General features: G+C 36.3%; 1 protein-coding gene across 1 annotated transcript in view; it reads right to left on the bottom strand.

Annotated features, from left to right (window-relative positions):
* The window catches only part of RECK (reversion inducing cysteine rich protein with kazal motifs), a 1,724,192-nt gene that overhangs the window by 214,187 nt on the left and 1,495,840 nt on the right, over positions 1 to 14,165 (bottom strand). The window lies entirely within an intron of this gene.

Below are 14,165 nucleotides of genomic sequence, written 5' to 3' on the forward strand. Positions count from 1 at the left end.
AATAACATTTTACTGCTTTGCATTCTAGTCTGACCTCCTCTTCAAAACTTGGATTAGGAATTGCTTTTTTTAACTTATGCGTAGATTCTTCTCTTGGCTTTCTGCAAAACTGGATTGGCTTCAGTGTTTTAGATATCTGATTTGCTAATACATTCCTGGATGATCCTATATCTGTCACCATCTTTACTTCTCTGTTTAATAAGCATTCATATATGTACTGATAATCCTTCCTCTATCAAATTTTTGCCTGAAAGTTTAATATGCTCACTGCTATCTCTGTCTTTTCTGCTTTCCTCTTTGCACTTAATATTATCTACAAGTGTTGATGTGTTTATCATTATTTTCCTTCTCTATCTCCGCATTGTGCCATATTTCTTACATATGTTCTGCAACTTATCACTGTCACTGAAATATACTGTCTGTACTGCTGCTAATTTCTTGCATGTCTGCATATTTTAGCAAAATTATTCTTTTCCCAGAACTCTGAACATACTTCTTCTAGAGCTGGGCTTTGACCCTTATGAGAATACTTTTCATCACTGCATTCAGAATGCCTTTTCTAACTTTTTCTTTCATGTGGCATTTACTCATGCCACTTTCCTCTCTACTTCTCTCAATTCACTTCACTGTTCTTCATTAACTATCTCCCTCCTTGTAATTTACTAACTAATTTATATTTACATATGTCAATCATCTTCAGTTGCATTCCTGAAATATTATGGGATCTAGCATAATCTGGCAGACTGTGTATGGTCATTTCTGGTTCAACCAGTACTTTCTTCCTTACTCTCTCACTGCTGCCTGACTTTACCTTTATTTCTCCATCACATCCGTCTTCTGCCCTCAGTGTAGTATAATCCACCTATAGGAACTCATCCTCCTGTCTTGTATATCTGAATGAACTTACACATTTTATATTCTACATTTTATTGACCTCAGAGACATACCTCTCAACCTGGAAACATATAAAATCTGGACAAAGGCCCATGAAAATAGGTACAAATCTGTACACTTATTAACATAACATTTGCATACATAATTATGTAACCCTGCCCACACCAGTGGAATTGTGGGATACCAACTTTCAACCACAAAATGAAGAACAGACAACCAAAATATGAATAAATAACTCCCAAACGCTAAAGGTGGTCTGTCACAAAAACAGTCAATATTGGCAGAAAAAAGACAAAAAATCCACCCAAGGATGGCCAATCAACGAAATCCACAAGTGTTCCAATTAAAATGTAGTCCTTTAATATGAATACAACTTCGATTTGAAAATAAAATGAAAAATAAAAAATAAAAAATAAAATGAAAAATACGAAGACAACAGTCAAAAGCGCTTATCGGATATCTTGAAGGGACAGTTTTGAGCTTTTTTATTTTTCATTTTATTTTCAAGTCGAATACATTTACATATGTCAATCATCTTCAGTTGCATTCCTGAAATATTATGGGATCTAGCATAATCTGGCAGACTGTGTATGGTCATTTCTGGTTCAACCAGTACTTTCTTCCTTACTCTCTCACTGCTGCCTGACTTTACCTTTATTTCTCCATCACATTCGTCTACTGCCCTCAGTGTAGTATAATCCACCTATAGGAACTCATCCTCCTATCTTTTATATCTGAATGAACTTACACATTTTATATTCTACATTTTATTGACCTCAGAGACATACCTCTCAACCTGGAAACATATAAAATCTGGACAAAGGCCCATGAAAATAGGTACAAATCTGTACACTTATTAACATAACATTTGCATACATAATTATGTAACCCTGCCCACACCAGTGGAATTGTGGGATACCAACTTTCAACCACAAAATGAAGAACAGACAACCAAAATATGAATAAATAACTCCCAAACGCTAAAGGTGGTCTGTCACAAAAACAGTCAATATTGGCAGAAAAAAGACAAAAAATCCACCCAAGGATGGCCAATCAACGAAATCCACAAGTGTTCCAATTAAAATGTAGTCCTTTAAAATGAATACAACTTCGACTTGAAAATAAAATGAAAAATAAAAAATAAAATGAAAAATACGAAGACAACAGTCAAAAGCGCTTATCGGATATCTTCAAGGGACAGTTTTGAGCTTTTTTATTTTTCATTTCATTTTCAAGTCGAACTTTATTCATATTAAAGGACTACATTTTAATTGGAACACTTGTGGATTTTGTTGATCATCAATCCTTGGGTGGATTTTCTGTCTTTTTTCTGCCAATACCGACAACCAAAATATGGCCCCAAGGCCCAGACCCTGTAGTAAATGGTAACCATTTTTTTTTTTAAATGTGTAGCAATGATGTTCACTGGGAAGGGAGATGATGATGAACCTTAGGATATTTTTTTTGGTGACTTGCAGTATGTGGGTTTTGTGGTAAAAGTAGGGCATTTAATGGTAGGCAATATTCTAATCTTAGATAAAGAATATTATAGTTTGCCAGGATCTCCAAACATCATTCTCCATGACCTACTGATCAGTGGCATAGCTAGAGTTTGTGCCCCCGGGGCTGTCTTTAAGTTTGTCACCCTTCCCCCTTACAAAATCATGGTCAAATGGGGCCCCTCCATACACAGCTCTCCGACCTGCAGCCATTCTAATGTCCCATTACTTGGCTATTTCACCCTATTTACCATAAACACTGTAATGTGCATACTGTTTTACTTCTACAGTGATTATTTGGATTTCATTTAAAACTTTTATTCTACACTTTATAGCACAAACACTAATAGACATCTGCTAAACAAAGCAATACAGTCTCACAATGAAAATCGACTTGGCATTAAAACTTCTCTACCCTTGAAACTCACATTCATTGAAACAGCATTTAAACCCACATTCAAAGAAAATGCATCTGGCCAGTGGCGGATAAAGATTACCTCTGGGCTGTTTTCAAATCATGGGCCCTTTGCACACAAAACATACATGTGTTCTTTGATGGGTTCACTTCAAAATCCTGAAAGCTCAAAATCCTGAATCTCAAAATTCTGAACTCAAAATCCTGAAAGCTCAAAATACTGAAAACTCATAATACTGAATCTCATAATACTGAAAAATATACAGGACACCAACACTGACTGTATTGCAGCAGAAAAATGCTAAGCTAGTAATATTGCAATAGGGAATAAATGTCAAACTGATAATAGGCTCATAGTTACTAGGTATCTCTGCCAAAGAGGAAATTCTTAGGACTGCAGCATCCATCCCCTTTTAAAGGTACAACACAGTACAGTAATCAATCTATATACTGGACACATCTGAGCTAGAACCACAACAGTGGAAGCAAGGCAAAGAAGCCAGTGCTGGATGGGATGCCAGCCCATATCAGGACATGCAGTCATACACACACACACACACACACACACACACACACACACACACACACACACACACACACACAAGGAAACACATACACACACAGCATCTAAGATATGGGCTCAGGAATGAAGATGCATTGCTGACTTAGAACATGACAGATGGTAGGCACAAGTGTCATCTGCATTCCAGCTGAAAAATAACTTCAACACAATTATCAGGGAGAAAACACCATCTACAGTTTTGAAAAGGATCCTTTGCATGCAGCACTTTCATATATTTCATATCTCTAAGAATGATAAGCCTGTTGCAAATCCAGACAGGCTGTGTAGTTTCTACTAACATCTTTCATTCCTATCAAAAGAAAGCACACCTACATCAAACCTAACAACTCAAATTAGTTAAAGGGCTGATAATCTACTGTATGATATCATAAAGTCACTGAGTACCTGTTTTATAAGTATCTAAATAAATATAATTAAATCCAAATATATTTAACAGTCATATTTCTATATTATCCTCATACTGTTGCCCTATTAAGTTGGAACCCAGGTTGCTTTAGCCAGTATAGTCGCTGCATTTAATATGTATGGAGCTCCCAGACAAATCTTATACATGTACCACTTTTTAAATTAAGGAAAATATACAGTATTATTATCTTTCACTTTGACTTATTCTTGGAAAAAAGGTCCATCCTAGCTAAGATGTTTCTTTTCAATAGCCAGATCTCTGCAATTGCCTAAAATATCAGTTTTCAGAATCAAGTTAAGAAAAGTGTTTTGACTTTTAAGTTATGCAACACTGAATAAAGCAAATAGTCTTGATGTGAGAGATAGATCATGGATAACAGTGTTTTAAGTACTGTAAGAAGTTACTTTAAAATCAACATTTCACAGAGTTCTGAAAATCTCCCATGGAACAAAGCAGCTTGACTTTTTTTTCAATGCCATGTAATGCAGATATGCTGTCTTCACTCTTCTGTTACCCAGTTTATCTCTTTCACAGTAATGGGGGAGCCAGAACTGTCTAGACACTTAGTGGATGGATGGAAGAGAATCGAATTCTATATGGGAGATGCGCGCACACACACACACACACACACACACACACACACACACACACACACACACACGATGTACAAAGTTCAGCCAAACTTGCTTCTAAAACACATACACACGCCAAGGATGCGATGATGCAATCAAAGATGCGAGAAATATATCATGCTGGAGAGGTGATGATACAAATCTCAGACCAGACTCACATTGGTAACTACAGTATACCTTACTTATAATTTGTTTTCTCTCTCAGAAGCTTCTTTCTTAGTGGATTTGGATTAGTGTAGAAATAGATGCACCTGGTGTTAGCTAAGATTTTTAGGAAGCTATGAGGAGCTGTGTTTGGTGCTCAGTGGTGAGAAGCTGCAACAAGAGCTCACTGGTCAGGAGCTGCATCTGGTGCTCACTGAATACTAGCCAATGTTCTGCAGTTTCTTTAAAAACCCCAATACGTGTGAAAGCCACTGTTTTATTCACTTTGCAATCCCTGACTGACTAAGTGGTCCTGCTTCCTCTGCAGGAAAAGGAAATGCCTTAATCAGGAACTCAGGCTGAGGAAAGAAACTCTTTATTGGTAGGCAGATGTGGGAAAAGCAATAAGTATTTCTAGTGGATTCATGACTTAGGATAAAAGGGTTATAATTTAAGGGTGTTCTCTGCAATGTGTTTTATGTACCACAGTCCTACGGAATATATGCTGCAGCTGCAGTGTGCATTGTCTATTGGGGATAGTGCAGCTGATACTAGCATGTGTGTGCAGTTAATATACAAAAACAGATTGTGGAAATTAATTACTGCCATTACTACAGGCTGCTGGGCCAAATAGTTGTAAACTCTGTATCTGTCAGTGCTCCTAAAAGAGCCAAATAACTTTGACTCGGAGTCCCGGACATGTATATAAAATGTCAAGACGATACCAATTTAAAGATAATCTTTCCTATACACCTAATTAATGGACCTTAATTATATACATTGTACCATTGTATGCTTTTGTTTTATTAAATACATTCTACATCGATATGTTCACAGCACCTGTATATACATGTGTACAAGCAGTGTACTAGCTATGAGCAAGCAATAAATACAAACTTGTCTGAGAAATACAGCACCAGTAAATCAACGCGAACTTAACTTGTCTATGAGTGAACAATAAATGCAAACTTGACTCTTAAGCAGTGAACTAGCTATGAGCAATGAATGCAAATTTGTCTGTTGTCTCAGAGCAATACAGCATCAATAAATCAATCAATGCAAACTTGTCTCGCGGCATAGTATGCACAGCGTCCGAGTCCAAGCAATGCAATCTTGCAGTGAACTAGTTTATAAAATGTAAACTAGAGCACTCACATACAGGAATTAAGCAAAACACTTGTCTTGCACCATAGTATGCAGTATTATACACAGCGTCTAAGCATTTAGCATAACGGCACCAGAAAGTAAATCTTGTTGCCAAAATACAGCACTAGGTACTAATGTGAAAAATACAGCACATGCCGATACCAGACAGGAATTAAGCAAATTGCAAAATAGTCCAAAAGACTGCTTTCTTTTACGCGGTAAAAGTTAAAAATTAAGGTCTCGTCTGTCCCTTGTGAAGCTGATGACGTCATCATGCCCTGCACTTGATGGCTAAAAAAAAAAAACTGGAAATTCGCAAATTAAAGGGGCCACTCGGAAATTCGTGGCATCCCAATATTTTGCTCTCAAAAACAGCATTTAATGAGGAATTCAGTACGGTTGAGAGGTATGCTCAGAGAGGCCTCAGAAAGGCTGTTTATACCACCTAACACATTTTGAAACCTGACATCTGGCCCCATTGTGTCTTCATATATATATCCTTTCTTTTACTGTCATATGAAATAATAATCATATAGTCTACTATCTTATCTTATGCTTCTTTCTGCATTCTTCTAACAGTAGTTTCCCACTTATTGCAGTATAAGTGAACACTCACTGAGCATATGCATCAAACACTGGCAGGATAACAATCTCAACAGGCAGCTTTCTCATTTTCTCTATGCTTACACATTTTATTTCTTTTTGCTATGATATTACATGCCTTTCCTCTTATGAACATCCTCTTAGAGTGATAAATCTTTTTTTTTAGACTAAGACAATTAACTCTGAGGTTCTTAGTTGCAGCTCAGCAGACTCTACTTTGAGATGAAAAGATCAGAAGATTGAGGATTCTGTACCCATAATATGTACTGGGTTTCCATAACAATATTACTGAAGTGCAGTATTTGGGCATGAGACACTCCAGGTGTGGTTTTATTTGTCCAAGTCAGCAGTAGATAAAGTGGATGTTAAGAATCCGAGTAAACCTATTGAAAAAATATATATACATATATTTTTTTTAATTAAAATTAATCAGGCATCAAACAGAACTGCAATGTTCACAAAATGTTAAATAAGTACATGATGCAGATCAAAACATATTTTTAGGTACAGTTCAGCTGCAAACAATCCATTGTGTACCACTTGTCTAAGTAAAGAAAAAAGCAGCCTATGACTGAATCAAAATCTCCCACAAAATCCTTAAAATTACCTTACCTGTGCTGCATTTGGTAATGTTTCTTATACTCTGATCCACCACTAAATCCTTATAACTTTCTTATTTCACTTGTTGTCAATTTACCAAAACCAACTTAGACTACAAGCTGTTTTACAATGTTGGAATGACAATGCACATGTAATCAGTCTTCCAATAATATCATAACCGCCGCAAACAGAGATACAATGTGAAACATATTTTGCTATGTTTTTGGGCATCTAGAAAAAAAATTATCCAAACACCTTCTCTCAGTCTCCATATGTCCCTTAACTGGTAGTCTTTTGTGGCACAAATGTCAGCTGAAGTTCTGTTAGCTGTCAGACTTTCTCTACTAATGTTGTCTAAATGCCTTCTCTTGTTCTGTCAGTCTATTATAGAAATAATACATCTCTATAATACCCATAACCTCACCAGTCAAAAAATAATGACATTCTCCTAAAATCATATTATAAAATAATTAATTTTTTAGTGTTACAAACATAATTGCAAATATGTGCTAATGCCTTAAAATGTCCACTGTTGAATGGCAGCCTTAACTAGAAATGCATTCCTAAAATAATTTACAATATTAAGCCCAACAACAAAAAGCAGAGAGAGGCAACCACCAGGCTTCCAATAATCCAGTCTTGTTGTAAGATTTTTTCTTTTCACTAACCGCTTCATCAGACCTTAAAAACTTTTCAAATACACAAACACTTGTTTATAAAGCAAGCACATGATGCAGAGATAATCATTCAATTAACATTTAAAAACATACACTTTATATAAAAAACTTCATAACGTGAATTTCAAAAAACAAATTCACTATTATCTACCAAATAAATACTACTACATTAATAAATGTTTGTCACCAAGCTAGTTGGTAACATAAAATTGTGCTGAGTTGCATATCTAAATGAATTTATATTAGTCCAACTAAATAAATGCATATGTCGTATTAAGCTAATAAATTCAAATGCATCCTATATTCAAATTCTTCAGTCAAAAGACTCATTTGTTATAAATAACGAATATAAATGAAAAATACTGAACTATAAAATAGTATTGCACTGCAGATTATAATATATATATATATATATATTGCCAGTACAATATTGACATCGGAACTAAATACAACATTTTTTGTGTTTTTCGGCTTTTCCCGGTTAGGGGTCGCCACAGCGGAACTCCAGTCCACTAATGATTGGTAGTTGATTTTTACATGCCGAGTTACCAGCCCTGACACACAACCTTCAACAAAGGTATACCCATTCACGCATGTCTCCACGCAGAAGACGCTCTGGCTTAGAATCGAACCGGACAGCGTATTACTGTGAGGCGACAATGCTACCGCAGTACCACCAACATAAATCTGGATAACCATCCTTTTGCTATATTATGCATCTAAATTACAACTAAAGGAAACATCTATAGTGCATAGTGTTTACAACTTCATATTCATACACCATACACATTGAATAAAATACAATAGACATTATATACAGCATGTACAATGACAATATTTATATGCATACTCAATAAAATGCCTATTAAACAGGTATATATATCCGTGTATATGGGTATCCTCAGATATGTTATCAATGCAAAAATGTATAAATATATGTGTATATATATATATATATATATATATATATATATACAGGCAATCAGGGTGCATATGAAAAATATGTAAAAAATATATATATGGTGCCCAAATAGATAGTGAATTGTTAGTAATAATAATAGGATGAAATATTGTCAATTGTGCAAATAAAATACATCAATGACTCTTAATATTATCTAGTAACTAAGCGTCTGGACTTCAAAATGGGTTTAATCGAGGCCCTTTCATTAAGGCCTTTACCTTTATCTGCCCTCATTCTCATAATCCAATTGACTTCCTTCCTCTCTGTAGCATTCCTTACATTGCCTTCCCTTATTTTAGGTTTAAATATATCTATGACCATGAATCGGAAGGTATGCTCATGACCATTAAGCAATACATGTTTCGCCAAAGCATTATTTTCATATTCCACTCTAATAGCATATAAGTGTTCCCTCATTCTGTTGCGAAAAGCCCTGTTGGTTTTACCGACATAGAATGAGGAACATTCCTGTCATATTGCAAGGTAGACAACATGCATGGTACTACAGTCAGCAGATACTCTAAAATGAAACGTTCGACCTGTATCTGGATGTATAAAACTTTCACCTATATTTATATAGGGGCAAAAATTACATCTACCACAGGGATGAGTCCCTGTGTAATTCACTAAATATTGCTCATCTGATGGGTAACATAGCAATCTCTTAAGACTTGGTTTATTCTTAAATTGGTACTTTTGATTGTTACCCACAATATTCCTTATTTCTATATCAGTGGTAAGGACACGCCAGTGATGTTCAATGACATCCATAATGTCCTGATTATCTACTGTGAAGAACATTGATATTTTCAATTCTAAGATGTTGCTTTTTTGTGTATTACATTCTTCTGTTCTATCAGAGTAAAATGGTGCAGCTCTATTCTGTCTCAAGGGAGTTTACACACTGCAAACCATGTTCTATTTCAGTATATCTATAACCACGCTTAACTAATCTCTCCCTAAAAGTATTGATTTCATGCCTATATCCATCTTCTGTGGCATTAAGGTGTGAAATCCTCATACCCTGCCCTTTGACAATATTATTAAACGTGTATTGAGGATGCATACTGCATCTATGGAGAAGTGTATTCCTATAACACTTCTTCCTATAGACGCCAGTATTGATGTATGTGTCCATCACTCTTTCAACATATACATCTAAATATTCTATTTTGGTAGATGAAATTAATATTTGATGTAAATTTAAGACATGCAGTCATACTATTCATTGGTGTAATACACTCCTTTAGTTCTTGCTCATCACCATTCCAAAGAAAAAAGACATCATCTACAAAATGACGGTAAAACGGAACCTGTGCTTTTTTACCATGATTTCAAAAATAACTGTTCCTCCTCCCATAAAGCTAGAAACATATTGGCAAAGCTATTGGCACATGAAGTGCCCATAGCTACGCCATCTCGCTGAATACATAATGTTTCATCAAAGATAAAGACATTATTCTCAAATATAATTGCCAGAAATAAATGAGATCAATCTTGGATGCATTGTACTCACTATGATTGGTGAGATATCTCTTAATGACTTCAATGCCCATATCATTTGGAATCATTGTGAATGATGACTGCACATCTAATGTCACAAATATCATATCTGCTTTCATTGAGGATGTACTGGTAAAAGCATACAAGTCTGTTAAAAATTGTTTTGTATCTTTGAGTATGAACCCATTCCTATCTAATACTGGTCTGAGTTGCTTTTCCACATACAAAGAAAAGGGCTCGGTGCACCATCCTCTACCAGAGACTATTGTCTCATGGGGGATTAGAGCCATCCTTATGAAATGTTGGTATACCTTGTATTATTAGTATCACTGGGTATTCTACTTCAAAAAATTTGGTAAGTTCATTAGTTATAATATAGCTATCTACTAAATCAGTTATGTGATTAGTGATCAGCAGTATGGTTTCATGCTGGGAAAGAGCACTACACATGCAATGTTTGCTCTGAGAGTGTTGATGGAGAAGTACAGAGAATGTCAGAAGGAGCTGCATTGTGTTTTTGTAGACTTAGAGAAAGCATATGACGGTGCCTAGAGAGGAGTTGTGGTATTGTATGAGGAAGTCAGGAGTGTCAGAGAAGTATGTAAGAGTGGTACAGGATATGTACGAGGGTAGTGTGACAGTGGTGAGGTCTGCAGTGGGAGTGATGGATGCATTTAAGGTGGAGGTGGGGTTACATCAAGGATCAGCTCTGAGCCCTTTCTTATTTGCAATGGTCATAGACAGGTTGACAGACGAGATCAGACAGGAGTTCCCATGGACCATGATGTTTGCAGATGACATTGTGATCTGTAGTGAGAGTAGGGAACAGGTGGAGGAGACCCTGGAGAGATGGAGAGATGCTCTAGGGAAAAGAGGAATGAAGGTCAGCAGAACTAAGACAGAATATATGTGTGTGAATGAGAAGGAGGTTAGAAGAATGGTGAGGATGCAAGGAGTAGAGGTGGCGAAGGTGGATGAGTTTAAATACTTGGGGTCAATAGTTCAGAGTAACGGTGAGTGTGGAAGAGAGGTGAAGAAGAGAGTACAGGCAGGATGGAGTGGGTGGAGAAGAGTGTCAGGAGTGATTTGTGACAGACGAGTATCTGTAAGAGTGAAAGGGAAGGTCTACAAGAGGGTAGTGAGACCAGCTATGTTATATGGGTTGGAGACAGTGGCATTGACAAAAAGGCAGGAGTTTGAGCTGGATGTGGCAGAGTTAAAGATGTTAAGATTTGCACTGGGTGTGACGAGGGTGGACAGGATTAGGAATAAGTATATTAGAGGGTCAGCCCTGGTTGGAAGGTTTGGAGACAAAGCCAGAGAGGCAAGATTATGTTCGTTTGGACATGTGCTGAGGAGGGATGCTGAGTATATTGGGAAAAAGATGCTAAGGATGCTAAGGATGAAGCTACCAGGTAACAGGAAAAGAGGAAATGTCATTTGTATGACATCCAAAAGTCCAAAGAAACGAATGCCTTAGCTAAGCACGTTATGGAATTTCCCCTACATGGTTTTTCTTTCAGGGTGTTACAAATATTGGGACATAGACAACGGGGTGGAAGCTCAGCTAATGATCTTGCACTGATAGAGTTAAAATGGATTCTGCAACTTGGTTCACACATATTTCCAGGGCTTAACAACTATGTATCCCTGAGACCAGTACTTGAGTTAAACAATATATAATAGTTACATGATATATTTTGTTTTCATTTGTATTATTTCTAGCTCATGATTCTTATGAATAAGTCATTATATGTTCTGGATTTATTATATATATTTTTCATATATATTTTTATATATATTCTGACATTATATTTATTTATCTAAGTTTTATACATATTAGTAGTAATGTCTCTATTTCCAGTTTTCACATTAATATATATGGATTTTTTATGTATATATATTTCTACACTTCCATATGACATATATTTTGATGTGATTCTAAAATTCACACTGTTAAAGCACATCATTATGCTTTTGGTTACTTAGCTTAAGTATGAAGACCATACATTCATCTATATATATGTTATGCTACATGGTTTTAGATAGTAACAGAATAAAGGGATCTTTAACGATATACGCATGCTCAGTATTTAGAGACTAATGCGATATCGACTACAGTCTACTATCAATATGAATGATGGTATTTGCTTACATATACACATACATTTTTGAAAAATCTTTATATGATGTGTTTGAGTGATGTCTTAGTTTGAATGAAGCTTTATTTTAGAAATCATCATTGCTGACATTAGTTTAAAATTTGCACACTTTGGATGTTTAGCGACATAGTGAGGTTACTTGGACTATATAGTTACCAGTTTTAATAATCGCAGTTTCTGGCGTAGATACGCATTTTTTACTGCACTAATTTCGAGATGACAGCGTTGTGGCTGAAGCTTGTGCCTGAACATAAGTTATCTTTGATATGTTAATACATGTATATTTTCGTAAATATTTTTATACAATGAGTTCAAGTGATGCCTCAGTTTCACTGAAGCTTCATTATTGAAGCTTATTTTTGATGTTATTTTTGTTGATATTGACCTGAAACTTATGCACTGTTGAACACAAGTCATCTTTGATATGTTAATACATGTATATTTTCGTAAATATTTTTATACAATGAGTTCAAGTGATGCCTCAGTCTCACTGAAGCTTCATTATTGAAGCTTATTTTTTATGTTATTTTTGTTGATATTGACCTGAAACTTATGCACTGTCAATGTTTAGTGACATAGTGTTGTTATTTGGATTATGTAGCCATTAGTTTTAATAATAGTAATTTTTAGCGTAGTTACGCATTTTTTAACGCATGTGTTTTGAGGTGACAGTATTGTAGCTGAGGTATGTGCCTGATTACAAACTATCTCTGATATGCTAATTGACCAATTAATTGGTTAATTTCCCGCCTTGCTGTTTCAGCAAGGAGTATATAATGGGTTTGTTTTTTGTACATATTATTGTCTGATGAAGCGTGCGATGACCCACGCGAAAGCGCTTACTTCTTGGTTTGCAATAAAGACTTTGTTTTTTGCTACATTTTGCTGAAACGCCTTCATCATTGTTTCCATCGTGGTTTGGTACTCCTTTTACCATTTACTTCTGGATTTTTCTTTTGGAAGGAGCACCTCTTGGCGGAAACGTTGCTTCATTTTTGCCTTGTTTTCCTGTTTCCTTGTGGCAACCTATCTGCACGCGATGGATTTTGCTGCTAATACACCTGTTATTAACACTGAAGGTAGTCCAGAGTCGAGGGATGTTTCCACTTCGTGGAAGGGGATTTTAAAGTCTGATTCCAACCCTTTATTGTCTTTGGACCTTTCCGCTTTGAGCGGAGCTCCGTTGATACATAATACAGGAGAGGACATTACAGAATTCAACAGTCTATTGAAAACGTTTGAGAATGATGTTTACCAATTACAACGCTACACCTGGCAATGATTACACCTAGAGGCTTGCCTCCATTTTCATGTGGTCCCCAGGGGTATGCGCGTTTTTTGTATGCCCACCTATGGGGACTCACACCCGTTGTTATTAAAACAGTGGCAAGAACTTAATATAGAGCTAGGTTTCAGCTATATTAAGCTATTATTAAATTACTTCTCACCACTGGAGGATGAGCTACGAGTTAAAGTGGACAACATGCATAAGACTTTGACTGAAAGGTTTACATCTGACTTTTGTGTCAATAAGGTGCATACTGTTTGCTCACAAACTAGTGCCTACAGTGATAGGCTTAGGACTATCAAACATCGTAAATTAGCAAGGGACCACAATGATTTTGCAAAAGGCCAAGTGTTTGTTTGGCCTAGGTCTCAAAATTCGCATGCTCCTATCCATGGACCTACATCAGGCCTTGTTGATGGGCCAGGGATGCCAGTGGGTTCGTCTTCCAGTAACTCCACCATTTCTGTTCAGTCTAGGGGACCTGTGACTAATGCAGTTGTTTCCTCTGGGTGTGATGATCCTTCTACTGTGACTGTTGATGCAGGGAGGGTGTGTGCTCCCTCCCCCTAATTGAATTTTACACCGCCTCCAAACCAACAAATGTTTTTTGTGCAACCTGGTGTTTCCACTGCCAGTGAGGGAGCGATACCTA

This window comes from Protopterus annectens, chromosome 3.part0 (assembly GCF_019279795.1).
Source record: "Protopterus annectens isolate FY-2018-M chromosome 3.part0, PAN1.0, whole genome shotgun sequence".
Classification (NCBI taxonomy): domain Eukaryota; kingdom Metazoa; phylum Chordata; order Ceratodontiformes; family Protopteridae; genus Protopterus; species Protopterus annectens.